This window comes from Scyliorhinus torazame, chromosome 17 (genome assembly GCF_047496885.1).
Source record: "Scyliorhinus torazame isolate Kashiwa2021f chromosome 17, sScyTor2.1, whole genome shotgun sequence".
NCBI lineage: Eukaryota > Metazoa > Chordata > Chondrichthyes > Carcharhiniformes > Scyliorhinidae > Scyliorhinus > Scyliorhinus torazame.
In genome coordinates, this window is record NC_092723.1 from 141,918,035 (window position 1) to 141,933,745 (window position 15,711).

The following is a 15,711-nucleotide window of genomic DNA, read 5'->3' on the forward strand; positions in this document are numbered from 1 at the left end:
AGGACTGGGTGTACCATTGTCATTTCCAGTGCCTACTTTGATGTCAGGGTGGTCAGGGCGGTTTCATTCCATTTTGACTTTGTAGCCATTTGATATGACTGAGTGGCTTGCTGGGCCATTTCAGAGGGCACTTAAGAGTCAACCACATTGCTGTGGGTCTGCAGTCACCTATAGGCCAGACCAGATAAGGATGGCAGATTACGACCCTAAAGGACATTAGGGAACCAGATGGGTTTTTATGACAATTGACAATTGTTTCATGGTGACCATTAAACCAGCTTTTAAATCCAGATTTATTAATTGAATTTAAATTCCACCAAATGTGGTGGTGGGATTTGAACTCATGGCCCCGGAGCATATTGCTGGGTTTCTGAATTACTACATGTTGAGCATTCGAAAACCGAACAATTCCGAAATCCACACTTTTTTCGAGCTCCGACGTGATGTAATGAGTGGAAAATCTCACAAGGCTCCTTGGTGATGTGCACAGTTCCCAATGTGCACCGCACATGTGCAGTTCCCAACATGCACCGCATATACACAGTTCCCAACGTTCCGCACATGCGCGGTTCCCAACGCGTACCTCACATGCACAATTCCCAATGTGCACCGCACGTGCGCAGTATATTCCCAAATCCAAAAAAGTCCAAAATCCGATACACTCTCGGCCTCAAGCATTTCAGATAAGGGACTTTCAACCTGTAATCCAGTGACAACTCAAGATTTTCATACCAAATCTCTTTATTTTTAAGAATTTGTATTGCTTTTTGGAGATGTGGGGTTGGCCTGGTAAGACGAATAGTCCATTTCTTCAACCGTAACATTTTGCTGTCTGTGTCAACATTTTGGAAGAGGACGGTATACTAATCCTGGCACACTGGCGGAGCAACTCTTCCTATAGTGAAAAAGCTCCATCATTGTTTAATATCACCAGACCTTTGTGGGCATCAACCTCACTGGCTTAAGTCCTTATGATTGGGCAACAACTTTCTATTGCAGCAGTGAACATGGCAATGAGGAAAATAAAGATCACTTTTGTTCCTTTGAAGGTACAAAGCCAAGTACCTTGACTCATGAAAGTATGTACCTCTTGTTTTTGAGACCACCTTACCAAAAGACAGGGGGCGGGATTCTCCCATCTGAAGGCAGAGTGTTGACGCTGTCGTAAAAACTGGAGAGTTTAACGATGGCATCATCGGACCGCTATGTGTAGCGATCCTCAGCCCTACAGGAGGCCAGCACGGTACTGGAGCGACCCACGGCGCTCCAGCTGCCGATACCGGCGTCAAATGGGCGCCGCGGGTCTGCGCATGCGCACTGCGACTGGCGCAAATGCGTGCATGCGCGGTAGTCTCCTTTTCCGCGCCGGCCCTGACGCAACTTGGCGTAGAGAATCGCCGGGGGGGTGGGCGCATAGAGCGGCCCCCGACCATTGCCGCGCCGCCGCCAATGGAGAATCGGCGGACCGGCGTCGGGGCAGCGTCGTGCGATTCGCGCCCAGCCCGGCGATTCTCCGACACGGCGTGAGCTGAGTGAATCCCGCCCAGGAGCAATCAGAATACAAAATTCAGTGCAGAGATTAAAATCACACAGGCAGAGCTCACAGCATGAAAAGCTGTTTTTCTCTGCTGCACAAACAATTAAACAGTAACAGCGGGGGTTGTACAGGACTGCTGGGAGGGTGCTGCAGTTGTCTACACAGACCTAGGGACACGCATCAATCACAGACCTGGGGCATATGTTGCAGTGTATTTATAGTCGAAGCACAGACCAGATGGAGAGCGAAGCTACTGAACAGAATCTCGCTATCTTTTATTGACCAGCTCCAGCTCAACTGAAACACTGCATAGCAGGTAAAAGGAAAAGATTCACTCTCATCTGGCACTCCATGGCCCGTGTCATGCTGCCAGCTCTTGTACATGTACAGCACACAGTGGGTAAAATGTATCCATTCACCCTCATCTCACATTGAATCGCTCATGTGTATCACAGTGTCAGCCTCTGCTCACAGCAGGTAAAATAGAGTGATTTACTCCCCTTAGCTACTGTACACCCTTGGGTGTGCCTCAGTGTCAATTCATTTTGAGCCTCAGGGGGAATCATCTTCGGAGTTCATGCTACCAGTGGGTGACCTCACACGGTCTTCCCATGAATTATCCATATGAATTCAATGCCGATATCCTAGAAAGTTGGACTCTCAGAAAAGGCTGTGAAGGTTAATCAGCAGCTCCTGAGCTTATTCCACCATTCAATTAGATCATGGCTGATCTGTACCTCAATCCCACTTTGCCCTACATTGCCCTTTGACCTTTATCCCTTGATACACATAGCCAACAAAAACCTATTGATCTTATCTTGAAAGCTCCAATTGCCCCGATCATCCACAGTAATTTGGGTGAGTGTTTGAGGTTCCCACTATCCTCTTTGTGAAAAAAATTTGTTCCTGACTGAGTTGAAACCTTAACATTGTGTCCCTTTGCTCTAGATTCCTCCACCAGAGGTAAGACCTCATTGGGGAAGAGAAGATAGAACACAGGTAAGCAGGTAGTGAACATAATAACAAAATGCAAAGGTTTTAAAGCTGCCGTGTTGTGTATAGGGCCCCCGGCAGCAGCTGTAAAGATGTAGATTGTATAGATGTAAAGATAAGACAAACACATCACAAAAGCAGAATAGTTTCATTGAGGATTTTAACTTTCATATAAATTGGAACAAATAGACTAGCACATTTCAGAAAGATGGTGAATTTCTTGAGTGTAGTTTTTTCCAGCAATATGCCCCAGAATAACAAGGGTGCAAGTCACAGATGTGGTAATGAATACTGAGCCAGATTTGGTTAACAGTCAGACAGTGCAGGTCCATTTATCTAATAGTGATCATAATATGATTGAGTTCAACATGATTGAGAAACATAAAACAGCGACCAGGATTCTACATTTAGGTATGGCTAACTTTAATGATATGAGGAACAGACTGTTCACAGTAAACTGGGCAAATGGGCTTTTCACAGTGACTTTAGTGCAGTGTTAAATGTAAGCCTACTTGTGACAATAAAGATTATTATTATTATTATTATTAAATCTGATAATGGCTAAAAAGGCAGAATATCAGTAGAAGGTATTCAAAAAAGAATTTAATATGATATAGATTCAATTTATATCCCAAAGGCGCAAGAGATTTACTTACCAAAATTGACATCCTTGGACAAACAAAGAGGTGGGAGACGATATGGATGCGATTTAACGAAAAAGAGTCCCGTTGTGGACAGGGTTAGTGGGAAGACAAGTGCCGGGAATGACCCCACTATTGAATAGGACTCTGTTATTTTTCCGAGCCACTGCAGGGAACGTCCCACCGAGGACGCACTTAACCTCTCTTCCTGTACAGAGAAGCTCCACTCGTCAATGCAATTCAATTCAATCATGGCTGATCTGTGCCCCGATCGCTCAATCCCCCAACATGATACCCAGACTCCCCCAATGCCCTAACTTACCTGTTGGGTTGGGGGGGGGGGGTCCTTGAGCACCCTGCACCCCACCTCGTAAGGAAAGTGCAATCTAGAGGCCAATTCCCGGCATGGAAAAAATGCCACCTTGTCGCCCCTGCCAGCCAGGATGGCACCCAGGTGGCACTATCAAGGTGTCCAGGTAGCACTGCCAGGGTGCCAGGCTAGCAGTGCCAAGGTGCCCAGAGGCCAACCACCCAGGAGCACCTCCGGCAGGGCAAAAGCCGGGATTTGCACAGGGTGGCAAACCAGTCAGAGTGTCCATGCCCGCCCCACCTGCCATAGCAGGATTCCCCGACGGCCCAGTCAGGTTTCCTGCCCCAACCTGACAGGACTATGCCAATAGCTCATTAGAGCTATTTTGCATGTATTGGCGGCAGGATGTACCATCCACAAGCCATGTGGGATGCTCTGCCCCCTCCGCCAGCCAAGAGTCCCACTGGCGTGAAATGGTGCAAGCAGCATCGAGCGTGGACCGGGCACCTTGCAGTCCGAGGGGTGACAAGGTGATAAGTGCCCTCCTAACAATAGCAGCCAGGATGCCAAGGGGGAGGGGGTCCTTCCTGGGAGGTGGGGGTCAGGGGAGCTTGTGCTGGGCTGGAGGGGCTCAGATTGGGGGTCTTCCTTGGGTTGGGGCTCCTTTGGCTGCTCCCCATCTGCAGCCATTAAATCCATTAAACAGTCATGGAATGGCATGGAAAACCCGATTTCCAAACAATGGCATGTCTGGGTGCTCCTAGCGCCAGTCCTGCTGGTGAGAGCACTTAGACTCCGGAACGGAGAATCCTGGCCCATAACATACTGAGGGTAGGGGTTACGGGGAGGGTACAAACTGAACCAGTGTGGGTCTTCCACCCCTCACTGAGCAGGAAGTCTCATGCTCAGGGTTGCCAGCAAATCTGATTGGCTGGAAGCTCCATCAGCACCAAGAGTGCATTAGTGGGCATTGCTGGGACTGCAAGAAGAAAGCAGAAGAAGGTCCATGGAGCCCAGGAAACAGGTAAGTCCGGGGACTTGGGCAGTTTCGGCGTGGGTTGGTAGGGGGGTGAGGGGGGTGCGGAATGGAGGTCTCGAGTTTAAGGTGGCAGGGTGCTAGAAGAAAGGGGGGGGTCTATTCAAGGGGAGTCACCCTCGTCAAGCAAAGGGCAGCCCCTGAAGATAGAATAACCCTCCCCATCTTGACTTTTGAGGAATTTATTTTAAAAATTGGGCTGCGCACTCCTTTGACAACCGTTTTCTGGTGTAGGTCGTGTATTATGTTAGCTTAGTAGCAAACCTAATTGACCCATGACTATAAATTTAAATATGGTGTGAGGGATGCCAATTTCAGCCTCACCCATCTCCATCTAATGGGCATGAGCTCAGAGTGGGGCAGGAAGGTAAAGTGGAGGAGCGGGTACTCAGCTTAGTTCAAGTGCCCCCCTCGCCAAACGTATGCCCGCCAGGTGCAAGTAACCAGGTCAGCCCTTGATTAAGAAATTGATTGAGCAGAGATAGCGAACAGGGATAATGGACAGTTTTCTAACTGGCAAGATTATACTTAGTGGTGTCCCACAGAGATCTATATTTGGGCCTCAACTATTGACCACATTTATGAATAATGTAGATCGTGGATATCATGGGCGAGTTTCTCCGACCCCCCGCCGGGTCGGACAATCGCCGGGGGCTGGCGTGGATCCTGCGCCCGGCAGTTGCCGAATTCTCCGGCACCGGATATTCGGCGGGGGCGGGAATCGCGCCGCGCCGGTTGGCGGGCCCCCCCACCCGCGATTCTCCGGCCCGGATGGGCCGAAGTCCCGCCACTAAAATGCCTGTCCCGGGGGCGTAGATTAAACCACCTACCTTACCAGCAGGACAAGGTGGCGCGGGCGGGTTCTGGGGGGGGGCGCGGGGCGATCTGGCCCCGTGGGTGCCCCCACGGCGGCCTGGCCCGCGATCGGGGCCCACCGATCCGCGGGCGGGCCTGTGCCGTGGGGGCACTCTTTCCCTTCCGCCTTCACCACGGTCTCCACCATGGCAGAGGCGGAAGAGGCTCCCTCCACTGCGCATGCGCGGGAAACTGTCAGCGGCCGCTAACGCTCCTGCGCATGCGCCGTCTGGAGATGTCATTTCTGCGCCAGCTGGCGGGGCACCAAAGGCCTTTTCCGCCAGCTGGCGGGGCCGAAATTCGTCCGGCACGGGCCTAGCCCCTTAAGGTTGGGGCTCGGCCCCCCAAGATGCAGAGCATTCCGCACCTTTGGGGCGGCGCGATGCCCGACTGATTTGCGCCGTTTTGGGCGCCAGTCGGCGGACATCGCGCCGATACCGGAAATTTCGCCCCATATATCCAAATATGTCAAGGACAGAATGATAAGCAGCATTTTAAGCAGCGCAGCTGGAAGTAAGTCTTGTGGTAATGTTCCTACCTCTGAGCCAAAAACTGGGATTGAGTCCCACCCCAGGACATGGCCATGGAAGGTGTAACCATGGTCTGACCAAGCAAGTTGATTATCAAGCTGTAAATCCTTCTGAAATGCTTATGCAGGCAGCAGGTGGGAGTGTTTCCTGGTTGACCAGAACCATGTGGCAGCTGCAGTGCACAGCATCCCCATGTTAATAAACTCCACAAGCATAGGCTCCGTGGCAAGTGTCCTCCTTGATTCAAGGGACTGTTAGTGAGAGAGAAGTGGAAGGATAAAATTACAAAGGGATATTAATAGATTAAGTGAATAGGGAAACTGTGACAAATGGATATCAGTGTATGCGAATACAGGGCAATCTATTTTACACCTAAAAAGGGTAGAAAATGTGGCCTTCCTGCTAGTCACCGCAGCCCTGGGGCATGCCCTGCGGCTGTGCGAGTGAGCGCTGCTCGAGGAGGAGGAAGGTGCAGCAGCAGAACGTGCCACAACGGAGCAGGCAGCAGCAGAGCGTGCCACAACAGAGCGGGCAACAGCAGAGTATGCCACAACGGAGCAGGCAACAGCAGAGCATGCCACAACGGAGCGGGCAGCAGCAGAGCATGCCACAACGGAGCGGGTAGCAGCAGAGCATGCCACAACGGAGCGGGCAGCAGCAGAGCGTGCCACAACGGAGCGGGCAGCAGCAGAGCGTGCCACAACAGAGCGGGTAGCAGCAGAGGGTGCCACAGGTGGACAGGAGGCAGCCGCTCAGGAGGGCGAGTGAACCGACCAACAGGCCGAGGAGGAGGAGGTACCAAGGAGGTGCCCCATGAGGCCTCGTGTGTACCTGCTGTGATTCCTGCCCTGCGACCTGGATCCCCATTGGCGGGCATCTTCTGGGGCGACCGGGTGTCCCAGGTGATGTGGTTCTGCCCTGTTCTTTCCGCTGCCCACCAGATGCACCAGGGACAGAAGGGGAGGAATCCGAGCTACTGCAGTGTTCCGGCAACTCCGCTGCGGGAGTCACCAGGTACGGGCCCGATCACCACCTCATTCGAGGACCTGCTGGACCGGGCATACCATCGAAGACTCTGGCTGACCAGGGAGACAGTGCAACATATCTGCCAGACCATGGCACACTTGGCACCGTGGGGGTATGGGGGAGGACACCTGCTCCAGGTGGCCGTCAAGGTGACGGTCGCCCTGAACGTTCACGCCACGGGGCCCTCCCAGGTGCCGAGTGGGGACCTGTCCGTGATCTCACAGACCTCGATGCACAGGTGCATCCAAACCGTTATTGAGGCCCTGCATGCCCATGTGACTCAGCACATCCATTTCAATGTTGACCGAGCCCACCAGGATGCCTGGGCAGCAGGGTCGCCGCCATCGATGGGATGCCCAGGGGGTGATCGACGGGATGCATGTCCCCCAACAAGCACCTGCAGTTGACAGGCTGCTTGACACAAACCGAAAGGGGTTCCACTCGATGAACGTGCAGTTGATATGTGACCATCAGCTGCGCATCATACACGTCTGCACCCGATACCCAGGCAGTGTGCATCACACTTTAATCCTGGCACACTCGATGATTCCTAACATGTTCAAGACACCCCTAGCTGAGGATTTGCCTCATGGGTGACAGGGGTTATCCACTGCAGTCGTGGCCGATGACGCCTATCTGGAGGCCACAGACAGACGCGAAGACCCATGACAACGACGCCCATCTAGTGACCAGGGGAATGATCGAGGGGTGCTTGGGCCTCCTGAAGATGCGGTTCAGGTGCCTGGACCTCTCTGGAAGGGCCCTCCAGTATGATGCTGAGAGGGTCGCCCACATCGTGGTGGCCTGATGCCTCCTCCACATCATTGCACAGCAGACGGGTGATGTGCTGGAGGAGGAACAGCAGGCCTTCTCCCACAAGGAAGTTGTGGCGGAGGGGGAGGATCGACAGGACATGAAGCCCAGGCAGGCACGGGAGGCCGCACGATGTGTGTGCCAGGGCCAATGTGGACTGGTATGTTCTGATCACCACCAGGTTCACCAACAATGGTGGTGGGGGGGTTACTGGTCAGGGGTACGGGCACCGTATCCCACCCCTGCCCTCCCCCGGCCACACCCTCGCCTGCAACCCCCTCTGTGATACATACCTGTCGCACCACGGGGTGTGGGCCCTGGGTTGGCAGTAACAGTGGGTATGGTCCATGGGATGGAGGCTGATGACAACCCGCTCTGCGATGCCCTCTAGTGCTCCACATCATCTGACAACGTCTGACTCCTGCCCACGGTAACACTTTCCACCGTCCACCTGGGTGATCCCTGCATGCTAGCTGACCATTCCATCACAGTCCCATCAAATTGCTGGGGTGATGGTGATGGGAACAGTTGGGTGGGGGGGACGATGGGGGGGGGGGGGGGGGGAAGCACAGGACACCCCCATAGTCCACCCATTCACCCCCCTCTCTGGTCAGCCCAAACCAACCCACCCCTCACACACATCTGACAGAGCACTGAGGCAGGTTGTAACAGTGTGACCATGTGTTTAATGTGAATGAATATATATATAGATTTGTGCCTGAGCCCTTACAACTAAACTGTGCCCTGCACTCATGCCAACTTAACTAGTGTCTAACTTTCTGGCCTTACGGGCACTAAGCTACGTCTAGGTGGACCCTCAGATGGTACAGCAAGAGTGGAGGTGACCTGCTGTGATTCCTGCCCTGCGACCTGGATCCCCATTGGCGGGCATCTTCTGGGGCGACCGGGTGTCCCAGGTGGTGTGGTGCTGTCCTGTTCTGCCCACTGCCCACCAGATGCACCAGGGACAGAAGGGGAGGAATCCGAGGTACTGCGGTGTTCCGGCAACTCCGCTGCGGGAGTCACCAGGTACGGGCTGTTGCTCTAATTCTCTAATTTTATTAGTTCTAATTCTGTCACCTTTGCTCACGAGTCGCCAGGTATCTTTCTGATACTGCCACGTGGTTCAAGCTGTAGTTATGATTAATAAGACAGCACACCGCTTAGTAAGATTAAAATCAACGGTCATTTATTATGTACAGCAATAAATACTTACACAATAATCCTACTTTCTATATCACTACCTACCACTACTGGCCAATACTTAACTTTTGGGGATGGCCCACCAGATCAGGGAAACGAATGGCTTATCGAATTGGGTCTGGCCTGCGGGATTCGGCTAGGTCGATGGCTAGGAGTCTCTATCGGGTAGCGATCGCTGGAGTCAAACTTACGGTTTCTGGTCGATGGTTCTTGCGAAGGTTGCGAGCAGGAGAAGAAGGGAGAGAAGGGTCGATCTGAACTTGGCCCCTATCCTTTATAGGTCCCAGAGGCCTCCCGCCTCTCGGGTCGGACCTTGACCCTGGTCCCAAGTGATTGGACTTGGTCCCAATCACTGGGTTCGATATGCTCCAATAATGGGGCGATTCCTTGATCGGGGGGTGGTCATTCACCTTTCTTTGTCTCGGCCACTGCTGGCGCCGAGAGGTCTGGCCGGCATTCAATTGCTAATATGTTGCAATTGTTCCCGGGGATAGCCGATTAAACTACATATGTCTGAGTTGATGTGCTGCTAATGGTCGCAGGTATCGATCTGGGCCGACTTTCCCAGAGCCGAATACGCTGTTCTGTCTGCAGCTGTCCGTTTGTGCCCTGTTGGCTGATTTTCCCATCAGCCTTTTCGGTTAGCCATTTTACATCGGGTTTTGGCCAAATTAATCGGGAATCAGCCATTTTAGGTGGCTACAGGGCCCCATCTCCTCCTCCTTGCTGGGGCACCCAATGGTTCCCAGGCTTCTCCATGGGACGGGGGTGCGAGCAGAGCTAAAGCTGGATGCTCCTCCGCCATCTGGCCCTGTCAATCCTGGAGGCTCGCTCTGGTCTTAACCAGGGTTTGCATGCTCGCAATGGGATGGTGTAGGGTGTTGGAGACGGCTGTGATGGGAAGTCAGTGTCATTCTCAGATTCAAGCTCTGGGGTGTCCTGCATCTCGGGTGGAAAGCTGGCATCTGAGCTGCTCGGCTCAAGGTGGGGGGGGGGGGGGGCCTCCGGCAGTTGCACTGGTTGGGGGCGGGGGACACCAGATGGGCCCGCCCCATCTCCAGCAAGTCCTGCAAGACACAGGATTAGACAGTGTGGTGGGGGAGGTGGATTATAAATTCACAGTTTGATTGACAGCTCAATAAGTTATTAAAGGATTGGCAGTCTTTGGTGTGGCGCTCAAAATACGAATGTTTGTTTTTACAAGCGAATTAGGTACTTGAAGAATTTTAATTGTTTTTAATGGGATTTCATGAATGGGATTTTTTTATATCTCGTGAACTCAGTATAGATATTTAGAATTTATTTTATTTCATCTCAACATGGCTCCTGAGGTCTGCATATGCTGTACACTGGGTGAGTTGGCATGGACGATGTAAAGGAAAAGTATGGTAGGTTGGGGCCATGTGTTGGCACCAAATTGGCCTGGGGGGTAGAAAGGACCATGGTGTGTGGGGTGTGTGGGGTGTTCATGACTTCACACTACATCAGCATAAGGGGGCATGAGAATGAGTGGAAATCATGGGTTGACACGAGTTAACATGTATGGGCATTGATGTGGGTATGAGAGTTCACAGAATAATTCAGCACAGAAGAGGCCCTTTGGTCCATCGAGGCTGCACCAATGCATGAAGAACACCTGACCTGCCTACCTAATCCCATTTGCCAGCATTTGGTCCATAGCCTTGAATGTTATGACGTGCCAAGTGCTCATCCAGGTACTTTTCAAAGGATGTTAGAGTGCTTAATGTTTAAATAACAACTGGACAAAAGAACTGCCCGCTTTGGCACTCGACAGCCCCTGTGGCCATCTTCGATCTGTCTGTTGGCAGCGGGCCCAACTCCATTCTGCTCCAACTTCCCCCACCTCAGGAGTGGTATAGAACATTATAGATGAAGGTGGCTACAGGGAGTTAGGTCGCAGATCAGCAATGATCTTCTGGTATAGCGGAAAAGGCTTGAGGGATTCAATGATCGGTGTAACTCTTTCTCTGTATCTACGTGATCTAACTCCTTTACCATTTTAAACACACCAGGATATCTCAGAAATGGACACAGAAATGCAGAGATTGCGTCACTTGACCACCAATCCAGAGGCCTGGACTAATAAACCAGTGGAGATCAGTTCAAATCCCACCGGACAGTTTAAGAATTTTAATTGTGTTTAAAAGATTTGAATATTAAAAAAAACTGGCTCCAAGCTGGCAGATTAGTCTAAATAACCCAACTGGTTGAATAATGTCCTTTTTGGAAGGAAACCTGTTTGGGACTATCGGTGCCTCCTGTCTCACACCATCATGGTTGAGTCTTAATTACCCTCTGAAATTTATAAGAATGGTTCTGGGGAGTGAGACACTTCAGTGATAAGGGTAGATTGGAGAGGTTGGGACTGTTCTCCTTGGGAAGAAGGCTGAGAGGAGATTGGTTGAGATGTTTAAAATCATGAGGGGACTGGTCAGAGTAGATCGGGAGAAACTGTTCCCCCTCGTAAAAGGATCAAGAACGAGAGGGCACAGATCTAGTGATTTTCAAAAGAAGCAACTGTGATGTGCGAAAAAAAACTTCACACAGCGAGTGGCTTGGGTCTGGAATGCACTGTGTGGAAATGTGGTGGAGGCAGGTTCAATCGAGGCATTCAAGGGGGCATTGAACGATTATTTGAATGGAAACAATGTGCAGGGCTACGGGGAAAAGACAGGAGAATGGAACGAAGTCATGATTGTTGTTTGGAGTTCTGGCTGACACGATGGGCCGAATGGCCTCCTTCTGCATCGTAGCAATTCTGAGATTCGGTGAAGCTCTTTAGCAAGACATTCAGTTGTAACAAGCTGGGCAGCCAGGGATGGGCAATAAAGGCCAGCTTGCCAGCAACAGCCACACCCAGGGAATGAATTAAAAAAACAGTACCAGACCAAGAGGCACACGTGCCCCAAGAATAATGGAAGAGGTAGATGCTGATTCTTTAACAAAAGTCGAGTTTAAAGAAAAGGAAACTTTGATTCCAGCTTTACCACAAACAATAGCTGAAAGTGAAACAAAAGATACGAAACATCTGTTCAGCATTTCCTGTCTCCCCTTGGCTAAAAGTGATAGAGAGAGGTTGTAGCTAATGGTGATTCTTCAATCGTGTGATGGCCAGGTTTCCTTGTGACAGTCAGATTTTTTGACTGATTGGCTGTTTGCCGTGCAGGAAATGATCAGGGAGCTCTTCGTGTTCTGCCAGCTGCCCTTACACAAGTTCCCTTTCTGCTGCTTTCACTCGGCATCCAGTCTGATTCCTCCATCCGTCCACACTCACAACACTTTGAACACCTGAGTGAAGAGTTACTCAGTTGGAACTCTTCAGATAATGATTCCTACCATCAGGACCCTGGGAGTCCCTCCATCACGGACCCGTTTTAATGAGAGAGTCTCATCATCACGGACCCGTTTTACAGACGGGGTCTCATTATCAGGAAAGGAGATTTTAAATGGAGATTTCCTATCAGGGGGGTAAAAGCAAATTACAGGTTGAGTACCCCTTGTTCGAAATTCTGAATTTCGAAAAGCTCTGAAATCAGCACTTTTTATCGAGTGCCAAAATCATGTTTCGAGTCCTCAGTGTCGGCTGTTCCTAGCACTGTGTCCTGTTCCTGTAGCCGGTGTGGGTATCCTTCCAATTGACGGCATGTATTTGATGCAACGAAAGAGTTAAACTCGGTACCTGATTTCCTCTCAGGAGGAAAGCCGTGTACCACCCCTGGTCAGACACACACCGACCGGCGACTCCGAGCAGTGTCCGAGGGTCTTTGCAGCTTGGTATTCCAAAATCAAACAATTCCGGACTCCAAGACACTCTCGGCCCCAAGCATTTCGAATCAGGGGTACTCAACCTGCACTGTGGATGCTGGAATCTAAAACAAGAACAGAAAATACTGGATAAACCTAACAGGTCTTGTCAAAGCTTTGACAGAGACATTCAGACTCAAAATGATAGCTCCCTTCTCTCTCCACAGATGCTGTCAGACCTGCTGTGATTGTCCAATATTTTCTGTTTTTGTTCCCTAGCAGGGGCTTCGTTTAAGAAGGGGTCTCTCCATCAGAGCCCGCTTAATTGAGTGAGCCCCAAGGACCTCTTTTAAAATCCATGGCCGTGATGAATCAGCAAGAGTTTGCTGTCTCCTGCTGGAATACTGACAGGAATTCAATTGAACGTCTCGGAAAGCGACAAAAATCGTCCACGGAAACTCACGCGCAATGAGCACATGTATTAAAAATAATTTAAAATGCGAATGGAAAGTTGAACTTTAACTTATGCCTGCACAGAGGAACAGGTGGAGGCCATTCAGCCCCTTGAATCAATGAGAATCATGTCATGGCTAAGCTTAACTCCCTCTGCTATGGTCAGGGCTCAGACATCCAGAAGGGCCACTGGGCTGAGATGCTGAAAAGCTACGAACCTGAGTAGAGCCTCTATCCCAGCAAAAGTTGGCACTTCGAGACAGGACATAAGGGAAGGGGAAACAATAAGGAATGAAGAGTAGACTGTTGATGGAAGAGTGGAAAGGATATCAAACAGATAGTGGATTGAAATTTCTCACAGCACATTGGACCTGGGTGAGACCACAAACTTGTACAGTTTTGGTCTCCTTATCAAAGGAAGGATATGATTGCCTTAGTAAGTGTTCAATGAAGATTCACTAGACAGTCTCCTGGGATGAGGAGAATGTCCTATGAAAAGAGATCGATAAGGTCCCACCTATATTCCGTAGAGTTTTGGAAGAATGAGAGGTAATCTCATTGAAATACACAAAATTCTTAAGTGACTTGACCTAACAGATGCTGGATACTTCCCCTGGCTGGCACCACAGTCTCAGAATAAGGATAAAAGCAAAATACTTCAGATGCTGAAAGTCTGAAATAAAAGCAGAAAGCTTTGGATAAACTCAGCGGGTCTGGCAGCATCTGTGGGGAGAGAAACAGAGTTAGAGTTCCGAGTCTGTATGACTCTTCTACAGAACTGAAGAGAATGGAAATGTAATAAATTGGATAGTTGGAGAAGGGGGTGGAGGAGGTGGGCAGAATAGAAGGTCAGGGATAGATCGGACCTAAGGCGAGATTGACAAAGAAGACTTAAGGACTTCATGTCACCATTAACACCCACTTTGTCTTGTGTCCATGACATCTTTGTCAATATCTCCTCAGCTTCGACCTAATCCCGACCTTCTATTCTGCCCACCTCCTCCACCCCCTCTTCAATGATATAATTGATTACATTTCCATCCCCCTTCAGCTCGGAATATTTAGAACTGAGATGAGGAGAAACGTCTTCATTCAGAAGGTTGCAAATCTTTGATATTCTCTAACCCAGAAAGCTGTGGATGTTCAGCCATGGGGTATATTGAAGACAGAGGTTGATAGATTTTTGAATACACAGGGAATCAAGGTGTATGGATGCCGTGTGGGAAGGTTCAGCTGAAATAGAAGATCAGGCCTCATTGAATGGCAAAGCAGAGTCATAAGGCCAAATGACCTACCCCTGCTTCGATTTCTTAAACTCACAGTATAGATTTTTGCCAGTAAATGTTAAACGTTGTGCATCCCTTACTTCAGCCCTCTTTCCACATCCAAACTGGGAACATTGTTAACAGGGAATGGGGAGAGAGGACCTTTTTAAGGAGGAAGATTTAATTAAGGCTGAAGTTCTGTCTGGAATTTGTGACTGAGAAATGTTTTGTGCCTCTGCCAGAAATAGCTTAGGGCCCTGACTCAGGTGCTGCAGTGAAGAGATTGATCAGTTACCTTTCATGGAGCTGACATCTTTTGTTTATTAATGTCGACCTGCAACGCTGGCTTGGATTTCTGCTGTATAATAGATGTTTCCGTCTTCATTTGAGGCACATTGAATGAAGTTATCAAGAAATTGTGGTGCATTAAATAAGGTTTAATGAATAAAATTTCCTGCAGCGGCTATCTGGATTCCCGAAACAATCAGCACCGCTTTCTGTCAACTCGTACATCAAAACAAAGCAGAAGTGAAGCAGATGCAGGTTTCGTTATTATTTTATAAGGTGATTGAAAACTGAAGGGCTAATGAAGCACGATAAATGACCTTTGGATTTGAGGTCCAAATGTATCGCCAATCAGTGAGTTGTTGATCTCTTGTCTCCGTTGGAAACTGGGTATTATGTTCTGTGTTGTGGCCATGGTAAAGATACACACAGAATATATAGTTCTTGACTATTAAACATGGAAAGATAACTAAAGAAGCTATACTACGAACGGTAACAATTAGTGAATTCTCCTGGAGCTACTTCTAATGCGACACTCTTCTGATATAACTTACTACCAACTGCTGGATGTCTGAAGTCACATGGTGAACCTCTATCGCCACCTGCTGGTTGGAGGTTGTATAGATAACTATACACATCACTGTCCATATGCATATCACCACACTGTGAGGAACATTGGATCAGAAAATCACTGCTGGGAAATGGGCGCAATTTAAAAATATTCTTTTCATGGGATCTGGAGTTGCCCGACCAGGTAAGGGAGGTAGATTTCCTTCCCTAAAAACGGTGATTAATAATAATCTTTATTATTGTCACAAGTGGGCTTCCATCAACACTGCAATGAAGTTACTGTGAAAATCCCCTAGTGGCTACATGTCCGGCGCCTGTTCGGGTACACTGAGGTAGATTTCAGAATGTCCAATTCACTAAACAAGCACGTCTTTTGGGGCTTGTGGGAGGAAACCGGAGCACCCGGAGGAAACCCATGCAGACACGGAT

General features: G+C 49.7%; 1 long non-coding RNA gene across 2 annotated transcripts in view; it reads left to right on the forward strand.

The window, feature by feature from the left end:
- Window positions 1-15,711, forward strand: part of LOC140393583 (uncharacterized) — a 256,854-nt gene that overhangs the window by 36,696 nt on the left and 204,447 nt on the right. Inside the window, exons 1-2 of one of the 2 annotated variants that reach the window (XR_011935678.1) lie at window positions 1,710-1,853; window positions 2,486-2,536. This is a non-coding gene — a long non-coding RNA (uncharacterized lncRNA). Of the gene's footprint in view, window positions 1-1,709; window positions 1,854-2,485; window positions 2,537-15,711 lie in introns of those variants that run through there. The other variant, XR_011935677.1, reaches the window with a different exon arrangement.